The sequence below is a fragment of the Lepidochelys olivacea genome (genome assembly GCF_965140295.1).
Source record: "Lepidochelys olivacea isolate rLepOli2 genome assembly, chromosome: 2".
Taxonomy (NCBI): Eukaryota; Metazoa; Chordata; order Testudines; family Cheloniidae; genus Lepidochelys; species Lepidochelys olivacea.
Window position 1 is genome coordinate 239174772 of NC_140412.1, and position 20731 is coordinate 239195502.

General features: G+C 40.9%; 2 long non-coding RNA genes across 3 annotated transcripts in view; one reads left to right on the top strand and one right to left on the bottom strand.

The window, feature by feature from the left end:
• The window catches only part of LOC311516134, an 84223-nt gene that overhangs the window by 23182 nt on the left and 40310 nt on the right, over window positions 1-20731 (top strand). For both annotated transcript variants that reach the window (XR_014710337.1, XR_014710338.1), the window contains exon 2: window positions 6874-7002. This is a non-coding gene — a long non-coding RNA (uncharacterized lncRNA). The remainder of the gene's footprint in view (window positions 1-6873; window positions 7003-20731) is intronic.
• LOC311516136 lies at window positions 1917-20565 on the bottom strand. The gene is made up of 2 exons (XR_014710345.1): window positions 20436-20565; window positions 1917-2115 (listed from the first exon to the last, which is right to left on the bottom strand). It is a non-coding gene; the product is annotated as an uncharacterized lncRNA (long non-coding RNA).

The following is a 20731-nucleotide window of genomic DNA, read 5'->3' on the forward strand; positions in this document are numbered from 1 at the left end:
TTTGAGTTGGAGTATTTGCTTCTTCACACTACCTCAAAGTATAAGGCCAGCCAATGCTTCCTCTAGAGACAGATGTTTTCTATTTCAGGAGTCTCAACATTGTGGCTTTGTTGATTGTCTTTTCACCTCCAGATTTAGTTTTAGTTCCAGCTAAAACATAGCTAATCATTTTCATAAGTTATTTAGTGCCACTGTTGGAATGCATCCAGCTGCATGTCCTCTCGATCCTCTGTGTGTGTGTGTGTTGCTGTGAAAGTTTATATCAGGAGTACGCTCTGCACACTGACATGGAATAAATCTTGAAGTAATTTTCACCATAAAAAGTTGGTGAATGAATGATTTTCTTTTGCTTGTTACTAAATGTATATTCAATGCCTCTTTAAAAAAAAATCTTTAGACTCCATGTCCGAGACAGTGCCTCCTGTCTACCACTCTGCCTCTCCTTTTTTACCATTCTGGAAGCAGCCCGTTTCTCAGGTTTCTGGATGTTTTAAATGAGGGTGGCTCATAAAACACAAGCCACTTTTTGTCTGGTGGTGTTGTAACATCAGGCAAACAAGAAAGTTGCGGGTGCCATTGAACACACATTTCCTACTTTTCTAATTAAGGGCTGGTCTACAGTAGAAACTTAATCGGTATAGCTACGTCTCTCAGGAGTGTGAAAAACATCCATCCCTGAAAGATGTAGCTAAACCAACCTATCCCTCAGTGTAGACAGTGCTACGTTGATGGAAATATTCTTCCATCAACCTATCTACCGCCTATCAGGGAAGTTGATTACCTATGCCAATGGGAGAACCCCTGCCCTTGATGTAGGTTGTGTCTATATTGAAGTGCTACAGTGTCACTCTAGCATTTTGAGTGTGAACATACCCTAAATCTCTTATCCGCGATGATGAGACCTGGTTCTGTATTTAGAATCCTATGTGAATTCTGCATGTCCATTTCTCACTAGCACTTGTTATGGTTGGGTTTGCAAACCAGCCCCTTCCGATTCATGCCTAGGTTTGAAACTGCTAAGCCAAACCTCCATGGGCATCTCTTGCCATGCAGAACAGGGGCTCCATCACCCACCCCTTCCACTAACCACCAGGACCAACCCAACTTATTGTTTCCTTCTTTGCAGGGAAGGCCATTAATAGCCACCTACAAGCTTCTACTACCTGACGAGTCTTCAGAGATTGGTGGTAGCCATTCCCTCATCTTTTATATTAATTGTAAGCTCTCCTGGCAGGGACTGTCTTTTTGTTCTGTTTGTACAGCACCTAGCACATTGGGACCCTGGTGCATGAGTAGGGCTCTTAGGTGCTGCCATCATACAAATAAATTATTATTATTATTAATAAAATATATACCAATATAAAAATAATTGGGACTTTCAGGCGATTACACAATGTGTAGTTCCTCCACAGTGAGGGTCCTATGGGTTGTTGATGACCACTGCGCTTTCTAGTTTCTACTAGGAGCGGAAGTAGATGTACCAAAAATGATGAGAGAAGTTCCCTTTCAGTGTTTCCAACCCAGCCAGAAGCAGGAAGTCCTGTGAATCTCATAAGTGTCTGCCTTTGAGAGACTGCTGGCTCAGGACCTGGGAGGCTTGTTCAGATAATGTTGGGTAAAGTATTCAAACCAAACCTTTTGAGCTTTGCTCATCACCAGTTTAGTGCTTTCTGTAATAGATTTTGCCTTCTGATTTCCACAAACCAATAACATTTAGCAAACAATATTCTACCTACTTCCTACAAGTACACTTTGCAGTATTTTTCACTTTGCAGTATTATCCTCTTGTTTCTAAGAGCTGGGTAGCCTGTGGGCCTTTTAGGAAAAAAATCCAATCCTTTTTCAGCTGTAGATTGAAAATGTTCAGTGTCTTGCTTCACTATTATTGCTGAATAATTTATTCAGACATCAGGGGAGATTTTTATAGTGTTTTTATTTACATTTCATGAATAAACAGCAACATTTCAGACAATAGCAAGGCCTGATACATAGTTGGTTCTCTTTCTCTGCCTGTTGGGATAATTCAGGAAGCATGTAGCATAGTTACACAACTGTGGCCTGAAACTCTTCTCACGTACACTGGTGTGAATCTGTAAGAGTTCCATTGACATCAGTCTGTAAGAGGGAAGAGAATCAGGCCCTTTAATTACATGGCTTTTCAGGCTGATTTAAGGTTTAATATCTTTGGGCCCCACCTGGGAAAACCTTTAAGCAAGTGCTGCCTATTTCTCATTTAAGTTTATAGGATTGAATAAGTAAGAGTTTGTATAACTGGGCCCATCATTCCTCCATTTGGAGGAATTACAGCAATAGACATGAGTTAAAAATACCTGGACGTTTATTTATATTTAGTGTCACTCACATCTCTCTCATGTGGTTATCACTTGTGCTAGCTTCAACCTCATCATGGCCAGACTTTGGTATACCTTCAGCTAAACTCATATATTTTAAAATATGAAAGTCTGGACATATGTGCTGACTGGGAAGTTGGGACTTTGGTAAGATCCAATGAAGTATCAAATATTTAAATTCCTTTCCACTTTTACAGAATTTGTTAAGACTGCCTGTGATGGGGTGTTCACCCCAAATCACCCCTGAAGGTGTTAATATGGCTCAGAAAGGGCTAATTAACCTGGGAGGTTGCACAAGGGGGAAGATTTAGGCTTGACTGACAAGCACTAATTGAAGATAGAGCCCAAATAGGCAGTAGGCAGGGGCTTGTATAAAGCCAGAAACTGAGAACAGAAGGTGCTGTAGTGTTGAGTTCTGCAATCAGTCTCTGGGCCTAGTGAGGAGAGAAGTAGGAAACCCCTGAGGAGCCCAAGCTCTGGGATCCTGACCCTGAGGGAGAGAGTTTATTCTGAGGGGTGGTGGAGAAAGCCTAAAGAGGGTGAATCAGGAAGAAGCCCAGGGAAGCAGCAGCAAGGGTTGAGATGATGCAGACATTGGCTGCTGATTGTAGGGTCCCTGGGCTGGAACGCAGAATAGTGGGCAGGCCCAGGTTCCCTTACCAGCCATTGGGAAAGTGGCACATTCCTGAGTTGGAAGACTGCCTGGAATGGCACCCAGACAGCTGGTTCAGTGAGACTCTGTTACCCCAGAAGGGGAAGACTGTACAGTGACCTGGCCAGAGGACCAAGTCACAAAGAGGAAGCACTGCAACTCTTGGAGTGTGAAAGAGGCCATGCATAAACAAGAGACTGGAGGGGGTGTCAGTTTGGGTGGAGCTATTCCTCAGATGCAGCCCTAAGGAGGTGCCTAGTGGTGATTAGAGAACCCTGTGGCACTCCCCTTGAGCTAGTTAAACTGGCTCAAGAAACCAATATTAAATGGGTTTCTGGTTTAAGAACTTTGGTTGCATATTACAAAGGAGTCTGGTGCTTTAGTTATGTAATGGCTCTTAAGACAGCATCCTTCCTTTTTGTCTTATTTCAGAGTAGCAGCCGTGTTAGTCTGTATTCGCAAAAATAAAAGGAGTACTGGTGGCACCTTAGAGACCAACCAATTTATTTGAGCATAAGCTTTCGTGAGCTACAGCTCACTTCATCGGATGCATCCTTTTTGTCTTAGTCATTTTTATAGAACTTTTTCACCAGTCACATAAGACAATCGGTGTTACATATCTGTTAGGTGTTAGGTCCTAACCGGTGTTAGGACGGAAGAACCCAATGCATAGGATGGAAGAACCCAATGCACAGCTACAGACTAGGGACCGAATGGCTAGGCAGCAGTTCTGCGGAAAAGGACCTAGGGGTGACAGTGGACGAGAAGCTGGATATGAGTCAGCAGTGTGCCCTTGTTGCCAAGAAGGCCAATGGCATTTTGGGATGTATAAGTAGGGGCATAGCGAGCAGATCGAGGGACGTGATCATTCCCCTCTATTCGACATTGGTGAGGCCTCATCTGGAGTACTGTGTCCAGTTTTGGGCCCCACACTTCAAGAAGGATGTGGATAAATTGGAGAGAGTCCAGCGAAGGGCAACAAAAATGATTAGGGGTCTGGAACACATGACTTATGAGGAGAGGCTGAGGGAGCTGGGATTGTTTAGCCTGCAGAAGAGAAGAATGAGGGGGGATTTGATAGCTGCTTTCAACTACCTGAAAGGGGGTTCCAAAGAGGATGGCTCTAGACTGTTCTCAATGGTAGCAGATGACAGAACGAGGAGTAATGGTCTCAAGTTGCAGTGGGGGAGGTTTAGATTGGATATTAGGAAAAACTTTTTCACTAAGAGGGTGGTGAAACACTGGAATGCGTTACCTAGGGAGGTGGTAGAATCTCCTTCCTTAGAGGTTTTTAAGGTCAGGCTTGACAAAGGCCTGGCTGGGATGATTTAACTGGGAATTGGTCCTGCTTCGAGCAGGGGGTTGGACTAGATGACCTTCTGGGGTCCCTTCCAACCCTGATATTCTATGATTCTATGATTCTATCTGATTTGACCTACCCAAATGGAGAAGCTCTGCTCTATGTTTTAACCACGTGACTGATCAAACCAAGTCTACAGTCTCTGGCACAGAACCTCAAAGCTTGGCCAATCTCTGACTAGCTACATGTTGTATTCTGAAGCATTCCGCCTGACTTCTGTTATTTGATTCTTTTTTTATAAGGAAATTTACCCTGAGATCAGACACCCCACAGCATTTTATGGGAAGTCAATACAGGCATATAAATTCATTGGGAATACTGAGAAAATTCCAGTATTGACTATTCCACTATTACTATTCTATACTATACTAATACTATTCCAGTATTCCACTAATGGTTTATGAGAAACTGGTCAGGTCCCTCCACAAAAATGTGTCCATCTATATTGATGAAGTATTCTCCTTCTTCCTGACTTCTTCCAGGATCTGTGTTTAAAACCTGGAAGATCTTTCAACAGAACTCTGTTATGGTAACATTAAAACCTGTTTATTAATCATATGTGGCAACTAATGGAAAACAACATCTTCAGAGTAACTTTTCCGAGTACATCCTCATGCCACTAATGCTGAAGCCTGCATTACATTGTCTTTACTACTATTGTTTCTTGCACTAGCTGGAGTCACACAAAGGCTAGCCCATGCACAGCTTGTGCTGTGCAGACATACCCTAAATGTACACAGTTCCTTGACAATACGTTGTTCATCACATGTTGGAGAAAGTGACTATAACTATGGACATGATTTTCAGACAGACTGGAAAATAAAACAGTTAGAGTGTCACCTCTGACTACTGGGCTGACTACATGATACACAATATTTCACATATATGAGAAAGCAAGCAAAGGACAGTTCACCCACAAAGCTGTGATATTTGTAAAACCAGCCAAACTAGAAAAAAGTAAGCCTTTGAAATAAGGCATAGTTGTGATGCTTTGAATTGGGGAGAAGGGCCTGTTCGGCCCCCCCTCTCTCTTCTTCTATTAAATGTCCCACTTCACTGTAGAATCAGAGAACTTCAGTCACTGCTGTGATGTACAGAAGTATTATTATCTCCATTTTGTAAACGTGACTTTTGCAAGGTCACACAGGAAGTGTGTAGAAGAGCTGAACCCCTATCTCCCAAGTCCCAGTAGCTCAACCACAAGGCCTTCCTTTCTTCTCCATTTGTCTTGTTTATCCTGGATATATAAATGGTTAAGCCTTATCTAATGTGGCCTCTTCATGGCACAGCTGCAGTATCCTATTTAAAATTGTACATACAACTGAAGACAGAATGACTTTCAAAAAAGTGAATGTCCCCAAGGCAACCTTCGTAAGTGGTATTCTTGCTCACACTGCCCCTGTTTAAAAAAAGACTATAGAAAAAGAAATACAATATCCAAATCATGAATCCTCAAGAACAGCAGCTAATGTACAATCATTTATTTGTCCTAGCCACATGCTTTGAGATGGCTAAACTGGAACTGGAATGCTCTCTACTTGTTTATGTAATTCTGTTTCAGTATCTGCTTTGGGCTAAGTTTAACGGTTAAGAATGGGGCTATAAATTAGGACTGCTCTTAGCCTGGCTACCATATACACTATCCCACCCATAATTCTCCCAGATGCCTCTCAGACCCCGGAAAACTCAACCAAAGATTTTATGAGTATTATTCCCACTTATTTCACTCTACAGAAAAATCTTATCTAAGGTGGCAGGTTTTTAGATACCATTGTAAGGCTGAGCTGGGTTGTGCCTAACTGGATTTTTTGTGCTTGTGAAAGGCTTCTGAACTGGTAATATTATTAATTATTTTTTTATTATTTATTATTTTGCTTTATAAAAATAGCAGCAATGAATTGCAGTGGAAACTGCCTTAAGTGACCACTCAAGAGACCAGAAAAAATCCACTGTTGCACAGAGTGGTTTTCTAAATGAAGGGGAACAGAATTGTACCCAGAACATTTGAGGATACCATGGGGTGGTCTTTTAAGGCAGGCAGATGCCTATTAAGAGTGGACTCTTGCCCAAGTTTCACTGCGATCTATGGTCATACTTATGGAAAGTTGTTAAAAAGTTTAATAAAAACACAGAACCAACAAAAATAGTGGGGAATTGTAATTTTGAAATCAGCCATTCAGCAGACCTTTGAATGAAAGGAAAACCTCTATAGTGGCTGACTTGTACTCATGTCCTTAGCAGCTCTACAGTCACTCTTGGTTGTAGCCTGTAGAGCAATATTTGTTCAAACTATGGTGATGTATGAAGTTTCTTGTCAGCTTCAGGGTCTGAATCTAAACTACTGTATGTAAAGGGACAGCTGGGCAGCAGCCCAGACAAGAGATGCTCTAGCTCAAACAGAAGTTGATGCAGAAATCTTTGGCCTGTGTTATGCAGGAAGTCAAGCCAGATGACCATAATGGTGCCTTCTGGCCTTAAAATCTATGAAGTACCTTTTCGTTTCTCCCCAGATCTGAGCCTTCCCCCTCTGTCCTCTCACTTTCCCTGTGAGTGAAGGTCAGCTGTCTTCTGCCATTTTGGAAAGAAAATCTTGGGCCCAAAGCTTTTCTGCTGGTAAGAGCTGCTCAGGATACAGCAAGGTAACTTCCCTCTCTATTTATTTTTATTTTGCAGCTGAATTTGTTTTAATGCCTGTTGCTTTGTACATTCAAAATTCTCTACCAGGCTTTCGGACTCTTGCCTTCTAACGCTCCCTTCCCACCGCAAACCTGTATTTTCATACTTCAGTACTTTAAAATGTGTTTAAATGCTGCTTCTCTGTGAAAATATTTCAAAGGACTCTGTACTGAACTCCTCTCCATCATCCCATGCATGCAACTAGAAATAAAACTAGCCTTCATCCATGTGGAGAGTTTGTCCCATTTCCCAGCGCTTGACTGAGAAAATAAAATTAAATTCTTCACCCTGATCATAATGAGTTATTTATAGAACACTGAGCAAGGGTTATTTTCTGGGCGTCCTTAGATAAGGCTGAGGTCAGGAAACAGCTTGCAGTTGTCCCTTCAAATTCAGCTAGCCTTTGCCATATTGTTTCATTATTTCCTCCCTTGTTATCTTCAAACATTCCTTCAAAGCAAAAGCTGACAGGAACAGGAAGGCTGGCAAGGGGCTGGCTGCCGTGTGGTTTCTGTTTGTGCTTTTTAAATGGCCTTTTTTAATATATATATACACACGAGCTCACCAAGGATATCAAGTCAAACTAACAGCGCTCCGGGGTGTCACTCTGACAGCACATGAAGCAAGTTATACTCCTTTCCCTCTTCAGCGGCGGGGGCTCTAAGAGCTTTCTAATCAGCTCACTGTCAGCCTGTTTCCTCTGATCATCTTAAATGGACCCACTCTGGGCTTACAGCTGCCAAAACTATTGCTTGGATTGAAAGCATGGGCGCATTTGAGAGGCAGTTTTTAACTCCCATTCAAGATTATCAAGGAGACAGCAATCTCAGGGAGATGGTTCTTTTCTTTTTGATTAAAATATTCTTAGCAACTTGTGAGCAGATGAGAAATCACCACTCTGGCTAACGAGTTCTGTTTTTTTTTAATCTTGGTTCTTTAAGATGTAACATTTATTTCTGTGCTCTTTGTGGAATTTGTACTTCTGTAAATGAGATGTCCAAAATGTTTGTGTAAGAGGTGAACTTTCTGTGGAAAGTCAGCCAAATGCTTGCTGTAGGCATTTTGTGAAAATCTTCAATTACCGGTACCTTCAGCTGACATGGATAGAATTCATTTGTGGACTATACTGTGAATGGTCAAAGGGTGTATCTGATCTGATCTCTTTCTGCTGCTTTATCCTTCATTCCCCAAAAGAATGCTAAGCCAAGATTTTCAAAACTGATCAGTGATTTTGGGTAGCACAAATTTGGTGCGCATCTTGAAAGACCAAAAAAGGATCTGATTTTTCAGAAGGATGGAGCACCTGTTTTCTGAAAGTAGGACTCTCTAAAATGTCTCATGCTGGAAAATTAAAAATGGAGGCACCCAAAATCACAAATTGCTTTTAAAAATTTTAGCCATAGTTATTAACCATCATCATCAGGCATGAGTCCATTTAATCCAGCTAAATTAGTAAACCAATGACATTTTTCTTTCTTCCGGGTTATACATGTTTATAACTGACCCAGTCTACCATGACTCAGCTCAAAGACTTTTTTTAGCCCCTCTCAACCTTTGTCTGTTAGACTTTGTTCAGATCTCTTACTTTGTCATAGCCCCAAGAAGAGACAGTATGTTGGCCTTCCAATCGAAGAATGTTTTTAAAAATGAGATGCAAGCTGGGGGTGAGAAGAAGAGAGCAGGCAGAGGCTCTTCCTTGAAAAGTTATATTTAAAATGGTGGAAGTATATTTTAAAGTAATGTACAAGGCAGCCTGTTAATTTTTCTTTTTTGGCTGAGGCATTTTCACATGGGGCTCAGCGAATAGAGAATTGTGTATTCTTGGTGAGTTTGTGTGTATAATATTTAAGATGTGGTGATGCATTGAGCTACATGGGAGCAAACCCCTGTATCTGTACAGAGCCCTATTGACTTCCATTTTGCTATAGATATTAGCTTGTGCAGTACTCATCCTAGGACTGGATTCTTACAGTTCTGTTTGGACTAATCAATGAACACTACCAGGTTCTGGTTTAGTCCTAGTAACAATGAAAACAAGTCTTCTTCCTTCCACACCCTTCTTCCGTGAGCTTTTTTGGGTCTCCTCTGGAAGAATCATAGAAATATAGGGCTTGAGGGACCTCAGAGTCATCAAGTCCAGCCCCCTGCGTTGTGACAGGACCTAGACCATCCCTGTCAGATGTTTGTCCAATCTGTTCTTAAAAACCACCACTGGATTCCACAACCTTCCTTGGAAGCCTATGGCAGAGCTTACCTACCCTGAGGTAATGCAGGGACTGGCACATGGGGTCACGTGACCCCCCCCCCCCGATTTCTGGCAGGGTTGTTATGCCCTGCTCTGAACCCCATTGCATACCACCAGAACCTTTAAATTGTGCCCCCCACTATCAACAGTTATGCATCACCTCTGCTTATAGTTAAAAAGTTTTCCCTTATATCTAACCTAAATCTCCCTTGCTGCAGATTAAGCCAATTACTTCTCTCCTACCGCCAGTTGTTATGGGGAACAATTGATCACACTCCACTCTATCACAGCTATTAACATATTTGAAGAGTGTTATCAAATCCCAACCCCCCACATTTTTTCTCAAGACTAAACATGCCAATTTTTAAAAAACTTTTCCTCATAGGTCATGTTTTCTAAACCTTTTATGGTTTTTTTGTTGCTCTCCTCAGGACTGTCTAATTTAAACTCATCTTTTCTAAAACGTGGTGCCCAGAACTGGCCAGAGAATTCCAGCTGAGGCCTCATCAGTGCCAAGTAGAAAGGGACAATTACCTCCTGCATCTTACATACAGCACTCCTGTTAATACATATTAACTTTTTCTCACAACTGGACCACATTGTTAACTCATCTTCAGTTTGTGATCCATTATACCCCACAGTGCCTTTTCAGCAGTACTACCACCTAGCCAGTTATTCCCCACTTTGTAGTTGTGCATTTGATTTTTTCCTTCCTGAGTGTAATACTTTGCACTTATCTTTTATTGAATTTCATCATGTTGATTTCAGGCCAATTCTCTAATTTGTCAAGGTCATTTTGAATTTTAATCGTGTGCTCCAAAGTACTTGCAACCCCTCCCAATTTGGTGTCATTTGCACAATTTTAAAGTATATTCTCCTCTCCATTTTCCAAATAAAGAAAATATTGAATAGTACTGGACCCAGGACTAAGTCCTGTGGGGGACCACTAGATACAGCCATCCCATTTGAAGTTGTTGTCTCACCTGGGATCCCAGTTTCACAGTTAAGAATCATTGCGTTAGACTATTCATCGTGCATGACTGTAAAGTGGAAAGCTTAGCTGCATTTTTGGATGATCGACCTGCTTTTGGAAAGGTGCTGAAATATTTAAAAAACCCACGCAATCCCTCCACCAAATCCAAAATTTGTGTATAATGTAGACCCATGTATGCAAATGGCAGCATTAATCCCCATCCCACTTTATGTTGATTTTCAACATTAGTTAGAAAAAGACGTGTACTTAAATAACTGATTTGGTATTCTTGATAATGACATCTCCCCTGAAACATTTTCATGCCATGTTCCTGTGGAAAAAACATTCCTTCCTGCTGGAATTCCATTAAAATAAAGCATTAATTAAATGTATTTGATCTTTTATGCTCTGAATTGTTGTGGGATTAGAATGTACATATTAGATCTATGGGATAGATTTTTCAAATGTCCAAGTTGCTCACACAAGCCCGAGCGTGTGCAATTTGAGGTTTGCAGATATGTAACCCACTGGTGAGTGTGTTAGAGGTCTTCCTCTGTGCTGATCAATAGAGGGTCTGTATTATTACAGTCCCTAGTTAGAGAGCCTATAGATGTTCATGTTTTTAGATCAGGAGGTTCCCAGTTCAGTCCCCCGTATGCCAGCCAAGATGGCAGCCATCACAAATGCAGACTCAGCATGGACTAATTTGGGCAGATGAAAATTTTCCCCAGATGATATGTCCCTTGTAGTATTTTTGGTACTTTCCTTTTGTCAGACTTTGATTTGTAGTAGATAGTGCATCTCAATATTTGTCTAGATTTTAAAATAATACCAAGTTGTAATACCAAATATTGTAAAGTCTTACCATACGGTATTGGGATTTTGCAGGTTTCTTTAAAATATTCCTTTCTGATTGCAAAATTTAAGTCATATGCAAAATTAGCTTTGTTATATGCTGGAAAATTCCCCTGCACCCATGGTTACAAAGTTAATATGTAAACAGAACAAACGGTATTTGTTATTATTAGACTACCTAGTACATCAGCAAATTAGTCAATTTTTTTCTGGTGTTAGAAGTATTAGATGATTAACTATGAATCTAATACATGTCTCTGTGTAGCTTAACAAAACAAAAGGGCCAGTAGCCCTTAAAGTGAAGTTATATAATATAAACGTATACAGTAGTATAGTATAAAATTGATTTATATTATATATTGGGCTTACTACAGGGGTAACTCAGTGAAATTTAATATACATGAGGTCATTTTAGGTGATATAATTGTCCCTTCTGACTTTAATCTTTGAGTCTATACAGTGGTGACATAGAAGTCCTGTTTGCAACAGTACAGTATCCTATTAGATCTTATGTTTTCTCATTTATGAAAATGGCTTTTAAATTTATCCCAGGACATATTTTTGGATTGTGACTTTTACATATGCTAGTGCTGAGTCATTCACAACAGGTGTGTTACTCTTTCCTATATATTTACTCTGTTAACTCACTATGTTAACACACCTATATAGGAAAGAGTAATACAATAATCCAATAATGTTTGCCAAGATCATGCCAAAGCTGCATCAGCAAAATTGGCTTGAAACTGCTGTGCACCAGTATAAGCATAACTGCCAATTTTGTGTGCACGAATACCTTTTCCTGTGCATTAAAATAGGGTTTATATGCACAGTGGGTACATCTGCAATTTTTTAAAAGACAGACCCTCGTATCATTCATACTGTAAATCAGATATCATCTGCTTTCAAGAGCCACTGCTACACAGGCAAACATTAAACAACATTTTACCAAGACCCTATGAAACTGGTTTGTAGTTCTCATGAATTTCTTTTCCCAACAGTATAAGTCACCAACATACTTGTGTGTAATACAAGCTTTCTTACTGAAAGGTGACCTGCAAAGGGGGAAAAATGTTGAACTTGTGCTTTCTCTCTCTCTCTTTTCTTTCCCTTCTCTTCCTTTCTTTGTTTTTGTTTTCTAAGTTTTCTTTTATTTGTTTATTTTTACATTAGAAATTCAGGTCCTGTCTAGGTTGGAAGACTCTATGGTGACTAAGGAACTAGTGAAACAATGACCCCACCAAATCTAAGGCGTGATCTATATTTAAAATTTATACTGGCATACCTGTGTCAGTTGGAGGTGACTTTCACACCCCTGAATGACATAGCTATACTGATAAAAACCCCAGTATAGATACAACTATGTTATTAAAAGAGTGCTTCTGTCAGCATAATTAAGATTGTTTGAGGAGGTGGTGTTCCTACAGCATCAGAACCACCCCCGTCAGTGTCTGCTGTGTCTAAGCTAGGGCACTATGTCAGCATAGTTATGCTGGCATAGGCTGTCCAGTGGAGACATAGCCTGGGGCCTGGTCTCACTAGAAAGTTAGTTTGACTCATTGACATCACTTAGGGACAAGGCTTGAATTCAGCAGGAGCGCACTGGAGTGGAGCTCTAGTAAATAATTTTCAAAACCATGGTAACCCCAGCATGCACCACGGGGCTGAAGCACCAAGCCCCTACACCCCTCTCCTTCAAGTCTAAAGCCCTGAGACCCCCTGCACCGCAGCTGAAGATTGGAGCCCCAGATGGGTGTTTGTATATGGGGGTCTCTGGGAAATAGTCTCTGAGAATTTAAACCCTGGTTAGGGGTATGAAAAATCCACACCCCTGTGTGATGTAGTTAAGCCGACCTAGTCCCCACTGTAGACAGTGCTAGGTTGATGGCACAATTCTTCTGCCCAGCTATGTACCCTGTCTCTCAGGGAGGCAGATAACCTATGCTGATGGGAGAACCCCTCCTTCTGGCATAGGTACTGTCTACACTGAAATGTTACCGTGGCACAGCTGCAGCACTTCAGCAGGGCCGCTGTAGTGTTTCAAGTGTAGACAAGCCCTAAGAAAGCTGAGCAACTGAGAAGGAAAGGGGGGGTTTCTTTCAGACCATTGAAAACTCTTTGCTTTTGGTGTTTTTTAATAACATGCTATTTACCCTCAATGACGAATCAATGCTTGAGAATAAGGGAAGTCTTTGTTAAAGGTTTAACACCCTCACACCTTAATTTAAGGAGTTAGAGCTCATATTAAACTTCCTTGAGATTTCTCATAGGTGCTCCAGCAAAAGTAAGGAAGACCAGAATTCATACCTTATATTTCTAGGCAAGAAACAAACTAATTTTTTATTATGTAGTTTGCAGATACCTGTAAGTACATAGGCATCTTCTGCTTGATTCAGTCACTAATGCCAAGATCTAGTGTCTTGACAACACAAGCCATTATCATAGAAGCGATTTTGTTGGCACAAATTGAAATGTGACAATAGAAAAAAGTTGTGTTGGAGAAGCCGGCTAACAAGAAAGGGGACAGCTTCTGTTTACTGGTGATTGGCAATGACAGGAAAGGAAATGATGGGAGAGTGACAGTTTCCTAGGGATTTCTTAAATTACATTATTGTACACTGAAAAATGCTGCATGAGTTGGAGAGTGATTCTTTAAATCATACAATTTTGTGTCAAAGTCATGTGACAATTCCAATCCCAAATAAACCTGTGGACCCAAATTCCATGCTGTGCCTTAAGGCATGATAATGATAATCATCCTGAAAATGATAACACACACAAGTGGGCCCATCTAATGCAGGCCCACTCATGCATGAATTAGACATTCACAGGATCAAGATCTTATTGTGCACCCCATGAATCCCTTTGACAGGATGTAAGTCAGCCTGAAATGTGGCCTATGATCTCTAAAGCAGAGTTAAAAAATGAAACAAAAACATAATAAACCTGAACCATATTTCACGTCTGAGTCATTAAAAGTTTGTACAGTAAACACTTGTATACAAAATGGAACAAGTTTATTTTCTGCAACTTAAGTTGTTTTAGTAGGTTGTTTCCCCTGCTTCGTGAACCTTCAGAATGTTAAGAAAATGCACCAGAAACAAACAAGGACTTTCTTTTATAAGTAAATATTTACAGCAGCCAACCTGGATACTTTAGACTGGGGCAGATTTACCTAAAACATACACCAAATGCACAAGCTACGGGGGTCTTGAGTCTGCTCTCACTGATACCATTGACATGACTGATACCTCCACTCAAAGTAGAAATGGCATTTCCTGAAGTAGCAGCTCTCATAATATGTGTTTGGAGTCCAAAGCAAAACTAGGCAGGGCTTTGATGGAATTACGTAAGGCAATTTGTGCTGGATAATTCAAAACTTTTTACATGTTCCTTCACAAATCAAAACAAATCTGTTTTCTTTATTTGGTGTCCTTGGCTGTATCCACAATATAAATCCCCTAGTTCGTTTAGCTTAGATATGGCTGGTAACTTCCTCTGGGCCAAAAAAATTCAGCCCTGAAATGTGAGCTTTGTCACTACCATGATGAAGACTCCAAATATCTCTGAGAAGCTGATCAACCCTCCTGAGACGCAGCCAGTCACCTACAAGGCTCTCTTAGTGGTGTTTGCCACCCTGTGAAACAGGCCACCCAACTCAAAGTGCATGAATCCCAAGGGATCCACAGGAGACCAGATCCATCTGTCAGAAGCCCTGTGTACTCTCACCAGCTAGCAGCCATACCCTCTCCCACCTCCTGGCCAATGGGAGCCCGATGCTTCCAGGACTCTCCTTTAAAGGATAACCCTACATTTCTAGGGGAATGTCTGCTGGCTCAGTGGAAAGAAAGTGTGTGCGCGTGTCTGTGTGCCCCCCACCCAGCCCACTTCTCCACTGACCCCAGTGCAACTCCACACAGGGAGAACCCAGCACAAGGTTTTCAGGGAAAGAATGGGAACACTACTACAGGGCCAGCTGACCTTCCCTGTCCCACACTTTCTATGCAGGAGGGGAGACTCATGCACAGAGTCCCCTTCATATGCAGATAAAGGGGCATGATTAGAACCTGAGTCACTATTTCATGTTTTCTCCATTTCTTATTTCCCTTGCTAAATATATTTTGGATTGAGAGACAAGAGAAAACCTCAGAATTCTGATTGAGCTGAAGCTCCACAAGTTAAAAAATAGGTCCTGATGTAAGATTGCTGGTGATGAAGAGCATAGATCTGGGTTTGACAAATCCAGAGAGGAAGAGCTAGTTTTCACAGCCAAAGGAGGCATATTTGTAAGCCTGGTGGACTGCCATTATCTGAGGAACCCTCCTCTTTTATTATAGCCTCAGCTGTCCACTGTGTACATTTTAAGTAGTGTAGTCTTTTGAATAGGGCACTGAGTGGGCTTGCATGAGACATGACTTCTCTTCAGCACTGCCACTGACCTGTTGTGACCATAGGCAAGTTACATCACCTCTCTGTGCTTCTGTTTCTCTTCCCACTTTTGTCTGTCCTGCCTATTTAGACTGCAAGCTTGTTAGAGCTGGCACTCTCTCTCACTAGGTCTATAGGGTTCCCAATCGCAGTTGGCACTGCAATGTACAACTGTAAAACAACTGATTTTTCTCTGTCTGGTAAATCCTCATGAATTCAAAAGCGTTTCTAGCAGCTAGAAAGACTCTGGGACCTCAGACTAAATTTAGAAAGCCATTGCACAGTGCTAGCTACATACAAACAATAATAAAGAAAAGGCCAAGGCCCACCTAAATACCCCAAAGCCATTGAGGCATATGGTCTTCTGGAGGCCTCGTTGCTCCGTTCCTCTTCTCCTCATTACTTTCTATAGATATAACATCTTTTTCTCTCTGATTTTTGCTTGGTGTGGATAAATCTATTCTCTAAATAAAACAAATAAATAAAACCTTAAGATTTAGAGGCAAGTCAGACTTCTCAACCCTCTATAATAAGGAACAGAACCCCAAACTTCTTCACACCTTTACTTTCCAGCCTCTCTCATCATTCAGGGTGCACAGACATTTTGAATATTGCTTCTGAAGCACAGTATCACTGTCAACTGAAAGGACTGGGAGCTAGAAAGGGTCTAATCGTGTTGAGAGATTAGAACTCACTGGGTGACCTTGGACAAGTCACCTGACCTTCCTTGCGCACACTTCAAAAATCTGGGTAACAAGCAGGATGGAAACCATTTATTGCAACTGCTTAGTGCTAGATTGTGTAACTTACATCTCTCCCAGCCATTCCCTGGAAATACCTGCACTAGGAATGCTGATTCACTGGCGTTAATGCCACTTCCACGTGCATTTTCATTTCACTTCTGCTCTTTCCCTTTTCTGATCCTCTTTATTTAGCATTTGTACATAATAGCAAAAGTGAACATGCTGCATATCCCCTTTTAGTTCATATTCACTCTCTCTTCCCCCCAACCTCTATTCCTATTAGTACCTTATCTGACAAATAAATACTAAACTAACCAACATAATTGCTATACAAGACTTCCCCTCCTGAAGTTGGTCCAATGCCTCTGTTCAGTGTAGCCTACTTTCTTGCTGTGCTTCCTAACACATAGGTTCCTCTCAAAATATACATGAAAGTTACATTTTATTCAACTAGTTAGTTTTACCGTTGCCACTTGGATATGAATCTCCACACTTATCTGCTGAGAAATTATCCTAAACACTGTACACTTCAACTCAGCTCACAGATGAACGACCAGAGGCTGGACATTGTCATGGAGACAGGGACATATTTCTTTCTATGGATTTTTTTTGTGGGCTTTTTTAAAAAAAAATTGGTTAATTAAAAAAACAAACAACAACAAAACCTTAGCAATTAAATAGGTTTCAAAGATGTTTCAGTTACCTACTAATAATAAGGACCTACATTTTAAACAGAATGACAAATTAATTTCTTTTTTATTGTGAGCATCTAGACTCCGTATTGCATATTATTGGAATGAGTGACCCCCTCGTCCTATGGAGTTGCAGTACAGTAAACTATGGACTTCTCTTGTAATGGAGAAGCTTTCACACCAAGTATGTACACAAGAGAAGCACCAAAAAGAGGTTAGGTATTTACAAATGTGGTTACCCTTTCTAGCGTATTTGGCAGAAGAGAGCTTCCCACCTGGCAAGCCAGAATTTTTAAGCTAGATTCTTTGAATATTACCCTGATCCTGAACAAGTAATGTATGATGTAGTGTGTTAATACTTTATTGTAACTTTGCCTTGCAATTTTTTTTAAAAAGCTACATAGCTTTCAGAGATGAACTGGTTACCTGTGAGTAATGACACCTAGCACTTTTCATCAGCAGATCTCAAAGCACTTTACAAAAGAAGTCATTATCCCCATTTTGCAGATGGGGAAACTGAGGTACAGGGAGGGAAGTGACTTGCCCAAGATCACCCAACAGGGCATTGGTCAAGCTGGAAATGGAACATAGGTCTAAGTCCCAGTCCTATGCTCTATCCTCTAGGCAATATTGCATCTACGGTCCGGATTCATTCTATACATCTTTGTTCTTAAAGGTTGAAGTTTAGCTTTCTGCTGAGGCTGTTTCTGCTTCAGGCTTTTGATTGACAAACACACATTATTATTGCTTTTCCAATAATTAAAGGAACATGGTAAGTAGTTTGCTGGAATAAAGCAGGCTTACCTAAGAAGTGTTATAATATAGTGCAGATGGAAGCTTTGGATTCCAAATACCACTTCCCTCCCCCTGCACTTTGCACTTTTAACACACTTGTCACTGGAAAACTAAAAAATAAAGCAGAAAATGTGTACTCTAAAAGCTGGAATGAAAAGTTCGCCAACTCTGCAATGGCAGCTAACTAACAAAAACACTCCAAGAACCACAGTAAAGTACCATAAAACCTTGTCGCTCAGCAGGTTGTTGCTACGTACTGATATAACTCTGCAATACTATATGCAAATATGTACAAAGTTAGGGGAGAGTAATGCAAATCAGATTGTGCTGTGTATCAACTTGTCTGTTGCTGGTAACACCCTCTTGGTGTTTTTTTAATGCTGAAAAGTCCTACAATACAACCTAGATTATCCAAAACTTCCTATTATGCAAAACAGGGTTATATTCCCCAACTTTAATTGCATTGAAAATTCCCTTGATTAAAATCTGAAATCATAGTTATCTGAATCTTTTAATGTCCCCCATGGTATGTGGTGAGGTTGTATTGAATGTATATAATGGTTTTTGTTCTGAAGGATTCCAAAGCAGTTCCTGATTGCGTGCATGCTGTCTGATGCTCTATGCTCACAGAGCAATAGGGAAAACGGAAAAAAGGATGATCAGCTGGTGAGCAATGCTATAGCCTGGGGTGTGCATAGGTGGGATACTAACTTTATTAAGTGGGGTGTGGTCTGAATTCAGTTATGGGAATAATGAACTCCTGGAATCTAAAAACCAACTTCTGTGGCACTAGGAAGTCACTTAAGGTTCAATGCAACTCCCAGTGGGAGACTTCAGTTGACTTAACTGAATTGTATTGTGCTCAGTTTCTTTCTTACCTATCTCAGAAAGATGGTGAGAGGAGTAATTATATAATTAGTAAATTACTTTGAATATATAAAGGTTATTATTCACTGAATGGGAGTCTGGTCAGGACTAAGAAGTGTTCAGTGGTATAACACCATTGACCTAGTCAGGGCTGGTCTACACTTAAAATGTTTATTGACATAGCTATGTCAGTTAGAAGTGTGAAAAAACACACTCCAAGTGACATAGCAATAGTGGCAAACATCCCATGGTAGCTGCAGTTATACCTGCAAAAAAGCCCTTTCGTTGGTATAACTTATTTTGTTGAAAGAACTGGTATAAGCTATCTAAGCAAGAGACTCTTGTGCTGGTATAAACTGCATCTCTATTAGGAGGGTTTGCTGGCATAGCTATATCAATAAACACTTTCTAGAGTAGTCAAGGCCTCAGCCATGGATATTGATGAAAAGCTCTATTGTAACGAACAGGACTTGAAATACAAAAATGTTTCTCCTTGTTTTGTCTGTCTACCGACAAAGAGCGGCAACGTATTTTCTGTTAGAATGATCATTCTATTTGTAGAACAATAAAATAAGAAAGGACAAAGCTAAGATCTTCATGAAAGCACCCATAACGCATTAACTCTCAAAGGTGAGCTATTTTCAATGCAAGTAGTATTATAATTAAATATTGTATTATGGCACACCAAGAGGCCCACACTAAGTTCAGGACACCATTCTGCTAGGATTTGTACAAACACAGAGCAAGAGACAGTCCCTAGAGGTGCAACTCAAAACCAGTGCAAAGCTATGATTTTTCAAATGGAAAAAAATGTAGGCACAAGTTCTTTGAAAAGGTGCAGGTTTGCCACTAACATAATGCAGGGATAATATTCTAGCCACTGAGCAGAACTGCACCGAAGCTTAAGGCTGAGTTAAAGAGGCAAGGCAAATTCTGATCTCTGATACACATGCGCAACTCCCTTTAGAAATCTCATCTGAAAGCAGAATTTGTCCCATAGAGTATTAAAAAAAAACGTAGCATACAAAGTGAATTTAGGGCCTTATCAAAACCCTCTGGAATCAAAGGGAAGGTTCCCACTGAAAATCTGTGAACTCTGGATCAGGCCCTTTGTGCATTAGATGTAACCTTGCTTAGTGAAGAAGCTGTTAATACAGTGTGAAGTACAGACATAGCCTAAGTCACCTAGTGCATGGAGCCTACTAGCATTTGGTTATATTTTGCCGACAGAATCTGGACTGGAAAGATGAGTGCTCTGCCATTTCAACCTCAGCCCATGCTCTGCCTTTCCCACCTAGCCACTGTGGTGCCTGCAGTGCAACACCCTGTTCCTCCTGGGTGTGGGACAGTAATTTTCACGGGTATTTTAGTAGCCGGACTTCTGGTAGCTGCCAACCCCTCTCTGGACTGTGCTCTAGAGCAGCAATTCCCACAATTTTCTGGTTCACATGCCATCTTCCTAAAAAGTGGATGTCTGAAGTACCGCTGTAGACTTCTCCTTTTGTGCATAATTATTTTAGACCTTAATAGGCTTAACTTTAGTATATCCTGATCCTATAATAAAATAAATGCCTAAGGAAGCCAGAAGTGTTCGATTAGAACTAAGTCTGGCCAGAAAACAAGAATTCTGTTTTGCGAAAAATTTGGAGGGTTTGACATTTGTTTTTGTTCCAATGAAAAATGAAAACAAGACCTTTCAAAATTATTTGCAACAAAACCAGAGAGAGCGAGCGCGCACCCTGTAATCGCCAATAATCTAGTGGGTAGGGCACTCGTCTGGTCTGGAAGTGAATGGCTTTACCTGGGCATCAGGCAGCTTCAGCTCCAGAGGCCTCTTGCGTCTCAGCAGCTCCGGCCCTTCTCCCCAAGCAGGGCCCCTGCATGTCTCCAATGCTGGGCAAACTGCACAGCGGATACCGCTGCTGGGGGAAGGCTCAGATTGCAGCCAGCTGGCTGCTCTGGTGCTGCAGAGTCCCTGCTGCAGGTCCCCTCTAGGAACGAGAGGGTAATTCATTTTCTATGCCCATTCAATATTATTGCCAGTATTAAAACATTCTAGTATATATTTTGTTATTATTTAGAACATTTTATGTCTAA